Source organism: Python bivittatus, unplaced genomic scaffold (assembly GCF_059951505.1).
Source record: "Python bivittatus isolate LINGU-HERP-01145 unplaced genomic scaffold, Pbiv_v1 ctg000480_np1212, whole genome shotgun sequence".
In the NCBI taxonomy this organism is placed as follows: Eukaryota; Metazoa; Chordata; class Lepidosauria; order Squamata; family Pythonidae; genus Python; species Python bivittatus.
Genome location: NW_028277075.1, coordinates 63,761,345 through 63,777,055, shown reverse-complemented (window position 1 = coordinate 63,777,055; position 15,711 = coordinate 63,761,345). Strand labels below are relative to the sequence as shown.

The following is a 15,711-nucleotide window of genomic DNA, read 5'->3' as shown; positions in this document are numbered from 1 at the left end:
GTTAGGTTTACACCCTGCCTTTTCTCCAGGAGAAGAAGGCAGCTCACAAAGGAATCTCCCTTCATTTTATTCCTACCAAGTAAGCTTGTGAGGTAGGTTGGGCTGTGAAAATATGATTGGCCCAAAGTTACCCAGTGAGCTTCTAATAGCTGAGGGTGGACTTGAATGTGATATTCCCAGCCCTAGACCAATACTAACATAGAAAATAGAAGATGGAAACAAATTCACGTCTGGATAATAAATAGCATGAATGCTTGCTTTGGAACTGATTTATTTATCAGATGTGGGGATAGATAGATGATAGAGAAATGTAAAGGAATTGTTGGGTGAGTCTGTAGATTGGAAGGCTGGAGGTCTCAGACCTCTCCCAGAAACCCTCTTGGTCTTCAAATCGTGGCCCCACCTCCTGCTTTACAGCAATACCTTGGTAGTTCTTGCAGCTACCACCTATCCTCCAGGTGAAGTCTCATCTGGCATCCTTCTCCAGCATCAGGTGTATAGGAGAGAGAGGACTGTCACACCCTGTACTGCCATTCTGCCCATTAAAAAGTGAAAGGAAATCATTTCTATATTGCCATCTCCTAGCCATATAGCACTGAGGCATTGGCTAGAGAATTAGCCCATCTCTCCACCCCTTCCCTTCAACTCAGTGGTGAAGGAGAGAAACCCAGTAGACAATCTAATGCTCCAAGTAGCCCATAAGATGGCACCAATTACGATTAGGATTTCCCATCCCACTGTCCCAATAACAAAACAAAGAATTCCTCCTCTTGTATTTTGAGGCAGTGGCACAGAGAAACAAAAAATCAACAGTTCCTAGCCACAACATATTTACTTATGTCTACAGAAATATCAATTTTCTTGAAGCAACAACTCCCTGCTTCCTTTTTTTATAGATGTCCCTTTCCCTGAGGATTCCAGTAAATTAATTCTGAGGCTGTGGGGAGATGGAAAAAATTCTATTCATCTTCTCAGCCTTGGTGCCCAACCTCCATCCCTCTTCCAATTCTGCCTTTGTTTTAAAACCACTCAAATTTTCTCTCTATGTGATGGAGGAGTTAGGAGTATCTTTCTCTGCCTATATGACACAGAACATCTCTCCCTTATGAAGATGTGATTTCTATGTGCATTAAGCATCTGAGTCTGCCTGCTGGCAAGGAGAATGTATTCCACCACCCTCTGGTCAAAGCGGAGTCCTTATCCATCTATTCTCTCTCTTGCCATCCCATTCTGTAAATGAGCAAGCCATTTTTAAATTTGCTTGCTATTCCCTGTTCCCATCTGTTGGAAGATGGTGCATGTGCACATTCCCTAAAATACCATAAGCTATACTTTTTTCCGGTGCTATCTCAAGAAGGGTACTTGTAACAAATGTTCATCCCTTTTGTTTTTGATCCTCTGGTTTGATTCCCTGGAAGAGCAAATAAAGTGTCACTTTTCGTGAATCAGTAGGGTATTGTAAAGAAATCCCCAACCATGCTAGCAAGCTTCTCTCATTGATGTGAGTGGGATTAAAGCATGAGCAGTGCCAATCCAATCCATTGTATTTTTCTACAAAATTTAAATGTCTGTATCTGTAACCCAGTATAACGATTTCCATTTGTTTACCAATAATAATAATGATATCAAGTATCAGGAGAATATCTGTGTAGCCTTGAAACCAATATGAGAGACCGACTGAAATGTTTGACCATGATGAAATTAAAGATCGTTAAGAAGTATCTCCTTAAAAATGGAGAAGACAAGGCAGGCTTCGTTAAGGGGCAATCTTCTATTTTCTGTTGTACCTTTGTGATATTGTGTCCATAATTTATTGCAGAATCACCCACTGTATGTAAGAAGTGTATTTGTATTTTAAGAAATGCATTTCTGATAGGAGATCAACATTAGTGTTTGGGAATAAGCTTAACTGTCCTCATTGATGAACTGGATAAGCATCAAGTCTTATGTATTTGAGATCTTAAATATTCTTGGCCTGCTTTGAGGTAAGGGGAAAAAGAAACACTGAAATCAACTGTTCATTCCAGAGCAGATGTTCACTTTAAATTGTCTCGGTCAGCACAATTTAAAGTACACTTGAAATATGGCACACCTTAAATTGAACTCTTTCATATAAGAAAAGAAAGCTGTCATTTTGTTCTCCTGTGTTTCGTAAAGAGTGCAGTGCATTGATATGAAGGCAGCATGTGCTGTTTTCTTCCTTCACATAGCAAAAATAATTTTAGGAATTTCCTTGGAGTAGCACTAGATCGGTTCCTGAAATTCAGCTATATAGATATTATAATAAGATTGGCTTCAGTACACGAGGGTGTAAATCCCTAGTTAGAAAGTACATAAATGTAGACAATCCAGTTCCTACACAGCCGAGATGAGGAATGCTTGCATTTTCTAATCAGACTTATAAATAGAAAATTGAGCTAAATTCTCTCCATAGAGTCATTTCTAATTTGTTGGTTTTAAAGTTCAGCAGCCCTCTCAAATGCTTTTGCTAATGTTCACTTCCAGTTGCATTGCAATCCTCAAATCTCACATTAAAGGAGAACTTGAGATTTGTGCTTCCAATTTTTCCCTAGTTGGATAGCTCCTTGGCTTTTGATTTTTTGGACTAATCCTGGAGACTGCTCGGTCCCAGACTACTTGCATCTCATTAGCACTGTTGGGATTAGAATAGCTCAGACGCTTGAAAGATGTTTGCCCAGCATAAAACATCTTGGGGAAAACTGTACAATTTTTCATATGGTTTACCACCAGCTTATTTCACAAAAGTCTCTCTCTTCAAATATAAGTCTGCATCCTATTTTAGACTGATTGGTAGTTCATGTATGCATCCAGAACCTTGTACCTCTTTTCCTACATGTGCAAAGGCATACAATGCTTCCCCATGGGCTTTCACTTGGTGTGGCAAGGAGTGGGGGAAATAATGTCACATATGCCATGTTGTCATTATGCAAATGATGTGAATTGTGTCATTTATCTAATTTGTGGATGGAAATTGAAATGACATAAGAAGTGTGTGTTGTGTGATGATGTCATGGTGTACATGATGTCATCATGACTTGGACCAAGAGCCTTTGTACCTCCATGTCCTTAGTCGCCCAGACCATGCATGGAAATTGTGCAGAATCATTCCAGAGTAAAAAGTTTTCCCAGGATGGAAGGAGCATAGGATCTTTTCAAGAAAAAGTCCTTTAAGCAGGTCATAGTCATTACAGTACAATAAAATGGTATCTATTCTTGGATAATATAAGCCCTGTTAATGAGAACAGCCAGGATTGGAGAAGAAAAGGCTCTCATGCTAAATGGAACAATGCAAGCTTCTGATTCTTTGTTTGTTATTTGCTACTGGAATGTTGTTTGCTAGAAGTGATTTAGTGTCACATATTCACTAAATATGTTACTAAATAAAGAACATGCGGAATAATCCTTTACGGAGTGTGCTCAACCAGACTTATTTGGTCAGTTTTATTTGCCAGACTGATGACTTGGTTACTTGTTTCTTTATTACATATGTCTCTCGTCTTTCTTTTAAGGAACTTAGATCCAAAAAAAGTATCTCTTTTACCTGAATAACAAATCTATGAGATTGGATAAACTGAAAAGTTTAGGTTTAAACTAGGATCGTATAGTGAGGTCAGATGAATGGGGATATGAACTTCTTAATCAGAGTTCAACACCTGTTATTTTACATATCACAGCAACATAATTCTTTAGCTAGTGATCATTCTCTAGTTATGATTTATGACTCAGGGATGTCCCTAGAAATATAGAATTGGAGAAGATCTTTAAGCAGAAGTCCAAAATTTGAACATCTCCAATGTGACTGTTTGACAGACCTTCTTGACAACAAATGAGAGATCCTTTCCTTTTCTGGTAATTGGCCATGTTGCTGAACAGTTCTTTTGTACAGCACTTCAAAGACTGCAGTATGTTTTGGCTTGAACATTTGTTCTTTGGTTTCAGTCTGCTAATAAAAAACAAGGCAATGCCATGATTCAGATAAAAAAAGTGAAGGCAACTCAGGTCTACCAATTGTATAAACTGGCTTTTAATTTTTTAAAAAACGTGCAAGCTTCAAAGGCTTATCTGTGGCAGATGTATTGCAAGAACTTTCATGAAAAATATTGTTTCTAGATTTCACTGAAAAACTGACACCCCCAAACTCCACCAGCAACAGGGAATTTGACTAAATAAATATAAAAAGGGAAAGAAGGGTAAGGGTACTCTTCTCACAACGAGTTATACATCTTTCCTAGTGATACCTTTTCTTGAGTCAAACCTATCTAGTCAATTTTTAGGCAGCCGCTTCTGGATTTAGATGGGACATTCCCAAATATTTCCTAGAGACATCAGAGACAGAACTGGGACTTTTGTCTGTGTGAAGTATGCACTTTTTCTCAACTGTAGTTTTCTTCTCGGTTAGACATAAATGGTAAAGATCGAATTGTTAAAAAACAAAGACTAGGTTCTATGAGAAATTATAAATGGAGCTCTAATGTTACTAAGTTGCACTTCTCATTATCTAAGTTTCCCTGATCCTTATTTTTCACAGCCAAATAAACTAAGATCCTTTTTTAACTCCTCATTTGTTTTAATTAGTGGAGGGGGTCATTGCTGAAGGGTCAGATAAGGAAATGTAAAATTCAAGTATTCTTGAGGTATTCTTTTCCTGTTCACCTTCCCTCCACTTATTCTGACTGACCTGAATAATGTAATGGAAACTCAGACCTTTAAGCTAGGATTTGAAGAGCAATTCTAATTGTTATACATGTCAAAACTTCTAACAAAACAGAGTCAGTGGGAAGTTAACATCTTTTGCTCTACATATTAAATCCATTTTTTGCTGCCTTGGAGGAGAGGAGAAGAGAGGATGTGAAATCCTCAGGCAAATTTAGAGGAAGTTATTAAAGATTATTTTTAGAAGGCTACTCACTGCCCCTTGTGATTTCTCTGCTTATTAAAAAAAAAAAATCTATCCATGCAATAAGATCTCGTTCATGCATAATATTGAATATTGTATTGTATATATTGCGGTATATATGAATATGTTGTATATACTGCATAGTGCTTAGAGTCTGATTGCAGTGGTGTATATATTTAATGAATGAACGAGTGAGTGAATGAATGAATGAATGATCATGGCCAGTTGCCATAATTAACATTTTCACTGGCACTCTTCCCTGGCCTAGGAGTTGTATACTCTGGCAGAGAGACACATTGTTCCAGAGCTGCCAACTTCTTGTTCTATATCTTTTTTCAGTTCAGGATTTTAAAATTCTGCAGCAGGAAGAGGGATTCAGTCAGATGTTTCATATCCTGGCCTCTACACGTCTTTACTTCAGAGAATACTCTGCCTTTGTGCAAGTGTTTCAGAAGTTTGATATGCAAATGCCTCTTGGGAAATGGCATTCTACGTATCGCAGCCAGCGTTTCCATTAAGTTCAGGTGTAGGATCAATACAACCATTTAGGGCTATCCATGAAAAAAACAACAACTTTGTTTTCTTTACTTTAGAGATGTGCCACTTCCACTTGCTTGAGGTCATATTAGTCTTTGCATAGCAAAAGTGAGCAGAATATGGGCCCATTTAGGGATGGGCTATCAGAAGCTTTTATGGGTGAAAGAAATATCTTAAGCAAAGTTTTGATCTCACCCTTTCTGGGAAGAGACTTTGTGGGGTACAGAAGAGTTGTTGTTGGATATGTGTCCCAGACCAGCCTTCCACACCCCTCACATGCCTTGAAGCCTAAAACTCCCCATAAAATTCAGAAAAAGAATGTTTAAGATTTGGCATACTGACTACAGTCTTCTACAGAAGTACTGGATTGTTTGCTCTATTGAAGTAATTATTTGTGTGTGTACACATGCACATATGCATGTTCGTATGTGCATGAACATGCATGAAGGATAACATCATTGATTTGCATTTTTTGAAGGTGTTTGCTTCTTTCTGCAATAACTATTGTCATGTATTATTACTGCTACCAATATTATTAGTATCTTCTTAAAAGAGTTCAAAGCGAATTCATCAGTCAGCCCTTTATTTCAGTCATTGACCAGCAAAATGGGCTATGTGCAAAACAATAAAACAACAGTATCTCTATACAACAATTCAAATATCTTTTAAAAACTAAAAGACAAATAGACTGAAACTAGGCATCAACATTTCCTAGAACTGCCTCTTCAGAGTAGATGTTTCAGACATTTTTGAAAGGCACATTTTTCACTGAACTGAAAACTTTTATCTTTTATTTCCAAAGAAATACCTAGCTGAACATGCCAGAGTTTCTTGACCTCCTTTAATTCTTTTAAAAATCCTAACTGTAGGTTTTGAGATGGGTAAAAAAAAAAATGTACTACTGGTGTTATATGTCTAATTCACCAGTTCCTTGCATAGAGAGGCAGATGTTATAGCAGTTGTATGCTCAAGGAGGTCAAGACTTTTATAGCTTCTTAGAGATTTTGTGTCCTGGGAAATGTTTATACTAAGGGAGATGAATGCTAAAGCCAAATTCCTTTTTAAAAAAGAGAGAAAGGATATTCTGATGGTCTGTGCCTATGGTTACCTAGAAAAAGCTGGAATGATCATAGTGAGATTGTGACAGAGATCTGTAGCTTTGGTATTTTGTGACATTTTATTGATTAGGAGTCTATTTTCTTCCAAAAGTCATAAAGTACTGAAAATGCCATAAAATACTAATTAAATCAGCTGCCTGACATACAGTTCAAGGGACCATTCGTTTCTCATTCCACTAGCTGGACTAATGCTACCAAATGATTCATGTTAGAAGCCCAAGTGAGAAAAGGTGTGAATTTACTCTCTGAAAGCATACATTTTGATTGATGTGGCTTTTGCATTTTAGAAACACTTTTTTCTTTCCTTTTGCCTTGGGAAACTAGTAATAAATGATATAGACCTTATACTATAACAGCTAATGTACAGACTTTTGGTGTCCTGTTACACATTCCTAGCGTATATCCAACTTTGGAGCACTTGTTCGCAATCTCTCTGTGATGTTCTAATCCTAGAACTTCAGCCCTGGCATTTGTGCAAATAATCCTTCCTGATCTGGCAAAGGTATGTATCATTCCCAATGAATATCTAGGTGTAAATCTGACTGGTCTGTACCATTTTAGATAACACGTGAAGACTGACATCTTACAGTAATGCCAAAGATTAAAGCAAAATGTATAGAACTGCATAATTTAGGGTAGTGCTGTAAATTATACTTTGCCTAACTTCTAGTTCCAGTGTTCCAGCATGTTAACTCTTAAGACTTCAATGGTTCTTGCTTCCATGTAAATTTTGTGAAAGTTTAACTCCATGGAGATCTTGCTATGGAATAAAGAAGAGAGAAGTAGGTTTATTAGGTACTGGGGTATCTTTACAAGCCAACTCTGTACAGAAAGTACAATCTCCATTGGAATCAGGATGAAATTAGACTGCTAGCACTTAGCATTAAAAAGGAGGCAAGACACTTTTGAACTGATGTTCAGGGAAAGGAGACAAGAGTTGAGGGGTATCTGAATGGCAAAGAATCATCCTCAGAGGATGAGAGTGAAAATGACTCTGTTCAAAATGGAATTCTGTAGAAACTTGTGAAATGGAAATGACTAAAAGAATGCAATTTTCTGTGGATACATACTTTGCAGAGAAAGACACACTAGAATGGTACTACCCTGTATGTCAAAGAGAGCATACTAGAAGTAGCAAAGGAGGCAGAAGTTTACAAAGAATCATTCAAGATGTTGAAACCAATGTTAAACGAAAGGAACTGTGGGTATATTGTCACATTATGCTTTGGACATGATTCTTGGGGTAATCTTCAGGTGGAAATGAAATCTAAGAAATGTTAACAAAAGAAATATTAACTTTATTAAGTGACTTTAATCACCCTCTGTTAGACTGGGAAAACATATGCTTTAGACATGACTGAGACCTAAAATTTACATTCTCTACATGAATGTGGCTTGAAACTGCTAGTCAAGGAACTTGCTGTCTAAGCCCTTCAGAAGGCATATTAGAAAGATTAAGCAACAGAAGGTAAAGCATCAGTAGTGGGCAGATAGAGACATTGGCTGGCATCCCTGATGCCAAGGCTTTCACTTTCTGAATATGTTTGTGGGAGGAGTACATTGGTGATGGGAAGAGAACAGCTTATGGCTACATGCACAGGAGCAATCAAATCCAAATTCAGAAAGAAAAGAATATACAGGAGACACCATGCATTGAGATAGGATGTCACAGGAGCACAGAAGAGAGAGGCATTATCTGGGTAGAATAGCAGTGCTCATTCTGGACTTAGCAGCGTACTGCTCTAACTCAAATTCCAGGGCAGCCAGGGGATCTAACTATGAAAGGCTAACCTTCAGGAACACAAGCAACCAAGGAAGAGAAAGATGAGGCTCAGGAAGTAAGTGACTAAATACTAGATGAACAGATTAAAGAGAAGCTGAGTTGGAGATTTACAATCCCCTCTTCCTGTTATTCAAATTATTCAGTTATTCATGAGGGTAACTGAAATGAGTATAGTAGTTCTATTCCATTGTCACTTTCCACAGGTCTGGGAGTAAATGGCTGCATGTTTGCAGTGGGGAGCTGGCTATCATTTTATACAAAATTGTTCATGATTAGGGCAGACTCCATTCTCCACCTTACAGAGGACAGCTGGAAGAATGACAGGAGCAAAGCAAGTCTGCTCACCTCTGCTTTTCTTCAAGCAATTCTAATCATGTCCTGGATTAGAATATCCAAGTAGGTGTTGGGAAAAAGGTTGTCAGTCAAAAATTGGAAATTGAACAAAACATCTCTTTCCTAAGAAGGAAGGGATGAAATATAGAGGGAAAATGAGAGTGAATGTTTGCAGTGGTGATATAAGATCTAAGGTGAATGATTCGGCGTTTCAGTCAGAATCAAGTTGTGGTTCTGCCAAGTATACTGTATAACTTTAGCAAACTGCAGATATCAGTTGGGGCAGGGGGAGTTGTTTAAAATGGAAGCAGAATCTTCTGACCTCTCTATACCTACACTGGAGGAAGGAATATATGAAAGTCTAAGGTGCACATAGACTGCACTAACTATGTTTTACCATTACCAGTTATCAGTCAGTGTGTTAACAAAAAACAAATAAACATTCCTAATAGAAAAAGGTACAAAGTTTAGTATTTAGAAATTTAACTTGATTCTAAAGAACAGTATACTTCCTCTTCCCTTCCTTCTCCTAACATACATAAGTCTTTTGAAAAATAAGTAGCATAGTGATTCTCATCCTCAGAAACCTCGTCCAGATACCGTCTTAGCTACCAAAAACTTCTAAGGTGAACTATAACTCACTGCAATGTAAGATTAATCTTCTTTATGAGGTTCTGTGTGAACGCTTTGCATTGGGATTGTGTTGTCTCAGGACATAAATCGTTCTTCTATCAGCTGTCTGCAGTCCCCTGGAACCATAGCAAAGCTCATTTTTATTCTCCTCCTTATTTTTAGCATTTCGTCTGGGAAGCTTACTTAACTGCGCTATTCCATGAGCTGTATAATCTTGATTTTCCTTTTATTCCTTCCATTTAAACATGGAACCTGTGTATAAAATTGGGATGGGGTACTGGGATTGCGTATTTCAGGTCAGATCAAAACAGAAATAATGGAGTTTCTAATTCTGACAATAATGGTTGTCAGAAAATAACAGACAGAAGTAGCGGCATTTGTAGTTTGGGTCTGAATTACTTAATGCCTGTGAAACTGGTGTGTGCCAATCTGGACTATTGATTCATGAATGCAGTAGCAGAAGTATTTCTCATCCTTTCTACTTGAACTCCTTTAAAGTGGAAATGACTGAAGTTACAAGTTTAGAATCCTACCCAGGCAAATTTACTATCACATTTCTTGAAGGTATAAAGAGAAAAATTAAGGAAATATATGTTTCCCAACCTTCATCCACAAGTTATTTGATTTCCCCCTCAAAAATAAAAATAAATCACTATGACTGCCTTGGGTGATGTAACCTTGGCGTAAGCCTAGATTTGACTATTACTCCACTTGTAATGAATTTTCAAGTCCTCTGGAAAAACATCTAACATCAAATGCTCTGTGATGTGTCATCATCATAAAAACCTTCTCCAATATCAGTGGTAACTTCTGATGGAAACAGTGAATCTCCTGTGTTGAACATAGATCATAAGTATAACAGATTTGAATCAGAAAAAAGTATTTGATGCATGAAAGGTCAATTATAGATCAGTTTTCAATTGACATTGACATGATATGTCAGTGCTTCCCATCTTCCGGAATTATTTGCTATCTAACTTGGAGATTGTCTGTTTGAATATATTTGACGGGATCAGTTAGATACAAACACTGATCAAAGACCATCAGAAGCTGGTAGGGTTGCTTTCAACCATGCCAAACTAAAAATACCAATAGAAGTGAATATGTGTAGCTCAGGGTTGAACTGTGGAGTCCTTGGGATTCTCTGAGCTTGGTTGTTTTCTTGCAAACGTTTCATCACCCAGCTAGGTAACATCTTCAGTGCTAGAATGGAATGGGGTTTGCTCTCTGTTTATATGCTGTGGGGATGTGGGTTTTGTTTTGTTTTATTTTTTCCTCTGGTAGTTCCTTGATTAAGGTATTGTTTACTGCTTGATTGTGTGCCTGGTGTTAATCTCTGCTTATCTGGGTGATGACTGCTGGTGAGGAGATGTTGTCTTTTGTTTTCCTTTCTATTGTCTCTTTTGAATAGTGTGTAGATGTTGTTTATCTCTATGTGCCTGTTGATGGCTGACTTGTCTGAGTACCAAGCTTCCAAGAATTCCCTCACATTTTTGGATTTAGCTTAGTCTAAGATGCTGACAGTTTCCCAGTTGAAACTATGGTTAAGTCTGTCCATGAGTTGTGAGATTCATCATGTCTTCTGACTGCTAGTTGGTGTTCATGGATGCGCTCTGCTAGTCTTCTGCCTGTCTGTCCTACATAGTGGTTGTTACAGTCCTTACACTGTATGTTGTAGAGTACTCCTGTTTTTTTTTCTTGGGCTACTGGGTCTTTTGGTATGCTTAAGATGCTTTGGAGGGCTTTATTTGGTTTGTGTGCTACAGCGATGCCATGTGGTTGTAATAGTCTGTTGGTAGTTTCTGAGACGTTTCTGATGTATGGCAGTGTTATTCTTTTCATAGCTTGTGTTGGTTGTGTTGTAATAGCTTGAGTGCTCAGGCACTTTTTGATAAAGTTGTGTAGATATCCATTTTGTTGGAAGATGTTGTATGTTTCCTTTTTCTGCTGTTCTAGGTTGCTGCAATGCATTTGTGCTCATTTGAATAATGTTCTTACACACCTCCTCTTGTGGGAGGTTGGGTTGTTACTTTGGTAATGGAGTACTTGATTAGTGTGGGTTGTCTTCCCACAAAAGATAGAATACCCATACAATATTCTTTGGCTGGTAACACTACACATCTGGAGCCACCCTCCACCCTGTTCAGCCTGCTGTAATGATAACACTGCCATACATCAGAAGGATAACACTGCCATACATCAGAAATGTCTCAGAAACTACCAACAGACTATTACAACTACATGGCATCGCTGTAGCACAGAAACCAACTAAAGCCCCCCAAAACATCTTAAGCATACCAAAAGACCCAGTAGCTCAAGAAGAAAAAACAGGAGTCATCTACAACATACAGTGTAAGGACTGTAACAATCACTACGTAGGACAGATGGGCAGAAGGCTTGCAGAGCGCATCCATGAACACCAACTAGCAGTCAGAAGACATGATGAAAACTCCTTAATCTCACAACTCATGGACAGACTTAACCATAGTTTCAACTGGGAAACTGTCAGCATTTTAGACTAAGCTAAATCCAAAAATGCGAGGGAATTCTTGGAAGCTTGGTATTTAGACAAGGCAGCCATCAACAGGCACAGAGATAAGCAACATCTACACACTATTCAAAAGAGACAATAGAAAGGAAGACAAAGGACCAGAACATGTCACCAGCAGTCATCACCCAGATAAGCAGAGATTAACACCAAGATTACCACCAGGCACACAATCAAGCAGTAAACAATACCCTAACCAAGGAACTACCAGAGGAACAAAACAAAACCCCCACCCCCACCAACACTGGCAAGGCAGGCCACAGTATATAAACAGAGAGCAAACCCCATTCCATTCTAGCACTGAAGATCTTACCTAGCCAGGTAATGAAACGTTTGCAAGAAAACAACCAAGCTCAGAGAACCCCAAGGATTCCACAAACTAAAAGTAACATGGCTGTCCATATTTGTAGCTATTAGAGTTGCAGTCTCCTAGTCTTATTCCTTGATTTAGTATAAAAAGTCCAGCCATCAATTATATATTATACATAATCAAAAGGATAATAAAAAAGGAAAATAACATTCTCAAACAATTAAATGAAATAATCTTTAACTTGTGTAAATAGCAATATCTATATCTGTATCACACCTAATAATTATTTTCTCTTCCCCCTGAAGATCAGTAGTTACAAACAGAATTTAGCACAGCTTCTGGAGGTAGGTCTAGTAGAAAAAAGAGAATGTTCTCATGTGACCTATCAAGACAATTGGATAATAGAGAAATGATTACACTTATATGCCAATTTGTATGCAATTGGGTGATACTACCCAGAGGAGAATATTCTGCTCATCAAACCTAGTAGAAAAAAGATAAACCTTAATTTAAGCCTCTTAATAATAAGAGTTGGAGAAGATCACAGTTGGAATAGTGGCAAGTCCTGTTTTTCATTCCAGATTGTTTGACCTTTATTTTATTATGGAAAATGTGTTGGTTGAAAGATTAGACTTTCATTCATCAAATTATTTTTTTTAGCCATTGAAATTCTACAGGCTTGAAATTGGGAGCTTGAAAATGAAAGTGCAGTGGTTTTAAATTTGCAGGAATGAGTTTCAGTCAAGCCATTCCATCATGTTTAAAATATACTGCTGAACTATATTGGTGCATGGTTCCATTTATGGGTGTTGGCACTGGAGGGAGGGAACAGTTCTTTAACACTTACTTCAGTGTATGTAGATGCTTAATTGCCCAAAAGTGTGGTACTGAGACATTTCTGAAGGCTATTTGTACATGTAGAACTTTGCTGTAAGCCATCTATTGTCTTGGTACTGTGATATCATCTTCTCTTTGTTTCTTAAAATAGTATTCTTTTTTTTTCTTACTGGAGATGACATAAATATATAATATTTTCTTGGACTCTCCTTTCCCTTTTTTAGAAATGTTTTTAAGTTAATGTTTTATGTGTTTATATATAGTTGTGGTTTTAATGTTCTGTGTGAGTCGCCCAGAGTTCCCCCATTGGGGGGAGATGGGTGGGGGAGAAATTTAATAAATAAATAAAATAAAATATTGAAAGGGATAGATAATATAAGAATGCAAGATAAACAACTTGCATACTCTTGTAATGCAACATTACAAATATGCTCCTATATCCACTTGCAATCTTTATAGAACATTTCATTATTCTTCTATCATTGTTCCATTGTGTACTTTATTTTAATCGGGTCACATTCATTTAATCAGCTTTATGTGTTACTTTTCTTTCGTATGGTGAATCCCAAAGCCAAAGCAAAACAATAAAAAGGAGAGAGAATGCAAAACTGTGTACAATATCAACATAATTTAAAACATCTGCAGCACACATACGTGAACACATGTATTCCCTCCTAAGGGCCTGCAGTTCACAAAGGAAAATTCTCTGCTGAGATTTCAAGACATTTGGTGGAATAAATGAGTTATTGCCTTCTGAATGGTTCGGAATTGTAATTCATTGTAACCTGCTCAGATTTCTTTTTTGTTTGAGAAGACCTTGGCAAATAAGAACATTTGCTCTAGAAAGTTAATTTATAGCCAAATTTTATGCATGCTTATTTGGAAATAAATCCCACAAAGTCCTTTGAGGATTACTTTCAGATAAATGTGTTTATAGTTTGTTTTTTTTATTCCCAATTTTTAGAGTATTGCTCCAAGCTTATGAATATTGGTCTCTTATTAACTCCCCTCCCCATTCCTTTCCTTTGCTCATCAACAGCAATTCTAGCTTCCTAAATACAAGGAGTTATATTGTTATTATATTAGGAATAGGATGTAAAATTTTAATAGATACAATCAAATATACTGTGAATCTGTTAAATAAAGAGATTAGCCACTGCTGGATTGACTTTAGTTCTATCAATTTATGCATCTGGGAGAAAATTTCATATGCAGTTGATTGTATTTTGTCCCCTGTAGCCACTAGCACAGTTGAATCTATAAGCTAGTTGTCAGCCAGCTTAATAAACAATGTAAATATCTGCAATAAAAAAATATATTTTGGGCCATATTTGCAGTTTTCTGTCAATAGTTGTGTTAGTGCTGAAAACATGGCTGATCAAAAATGTGGACACAAAGGAACTATAAAGGAATCAAGCAGACCAATTTCTCCCTCCTGCCACAGCTTTGCATGCAGAAAGACCCTGATTTCATCCTGAGCATCTCCATGTCTGACTTGGACAGTTTCTATTCTGAAGCCTGGGAGAGCTACTGGCAGCCAATGAGAACGATATTGAACTAGATGGACAAGGGGCATATTCTGTATGCACAATTCTAAAGCACCAGATCCTTTCCCTAATAAATCATATGAAGTTCTAAAACTTAGAAGGAAAATGATGGTGTTTGCAAAACTATCCAAGAGCACCATGCAAGGAAAGAATGTGCACGTGTGTTGTGCAGCATTCTCTGAGTATACAACTTACAAACACATTCTCCACTGCAGCTTCTCACCCTCCCCAGAAAAATTCCAGTGTTTCAAACTGAGGTGTAATTTCACTGAAATCAGGGGAAGTTGCTTCCCAATAAGCACGAAGAATCAGACTGCAAATTAATAATGCATCTTGGTTGGTGAAGGATGAAGTAGCCTGTGTTGAATGGATCCAATTAAAATAATGCAGATTGAAGCATGCTATTGTAAATCAGATCTAAGGCAAGTCCATCTGGTTAAACCCGATCAAGTCCTGGCTAGTCAGGACAGGTGAAGACAAGCAATCAGCTTCTTGGCTTAGTCTTGGTGGGTTCAGGGAAGCAGGTTCCTAGTGTGTTAGCTGAACTGGAAAAAAGATACTTCAGTGCAGAATTGTAGTTAAGTGAGGCCTTCAGAAAGATAGTAGATCTTTTCTTTCCAATGGATCCATTCCAATATTATTTTTATGGAAATAAAGTGGCTTGCTTAGCAAAAGTGGCTCCCTACAGAACAAGCAAAAAGACTAGAGAGGTGGCTGAAGAAAGTGTAGAATTGTGGTGGGCTGAGGGTAGGGTATGGGATATACAGGATGAGCAGGAGTAAGGGAGAACCAAATATGAAATTGCTTCAGATTCTTTAAAGCAAGTGGCTAAATTAAGAATCTGATTAACTCACCTTTGCTCACAACTTCCTCTGTTGCTGAATGCAAGGGAAGATAATCTATCCATTTTGTTACCCATGTATTACTTGAGTTGCCTAAGGGAGAAATTAAAGCTCTAAATAACAAAAAGTCATTTTCCCATGCTGTTTCCTTATTCCATATATCCTATTGTGATGGATTTAGCTATTCTATGCATTATATTTTCAGTATAATTTTAGCAAACAAATCTATGAGAGGGAGGGGGAGGAGGAGGAAGAGGAGAGAGAAAGTCTATTTACGTATCACACACACTGCATGCAAAATAGTG

The 15,711-nt window shown here is 37.6% G+C and overlaps 1 protein-coding gene across 6 annotated transcripts in view; it reads left to right on the top strand.

Moving 5' to 3' along the window:
- LOC103061032 (tetraspanin-4) overlaps nucleotides 1-15,711 on the top strand; it is a 678,932-nt gene that overhangs the window by 596,344 nt on the left and 66,877 nt on the right. The gene's annotated exons all lie outside the window — the stretch shown is intronic.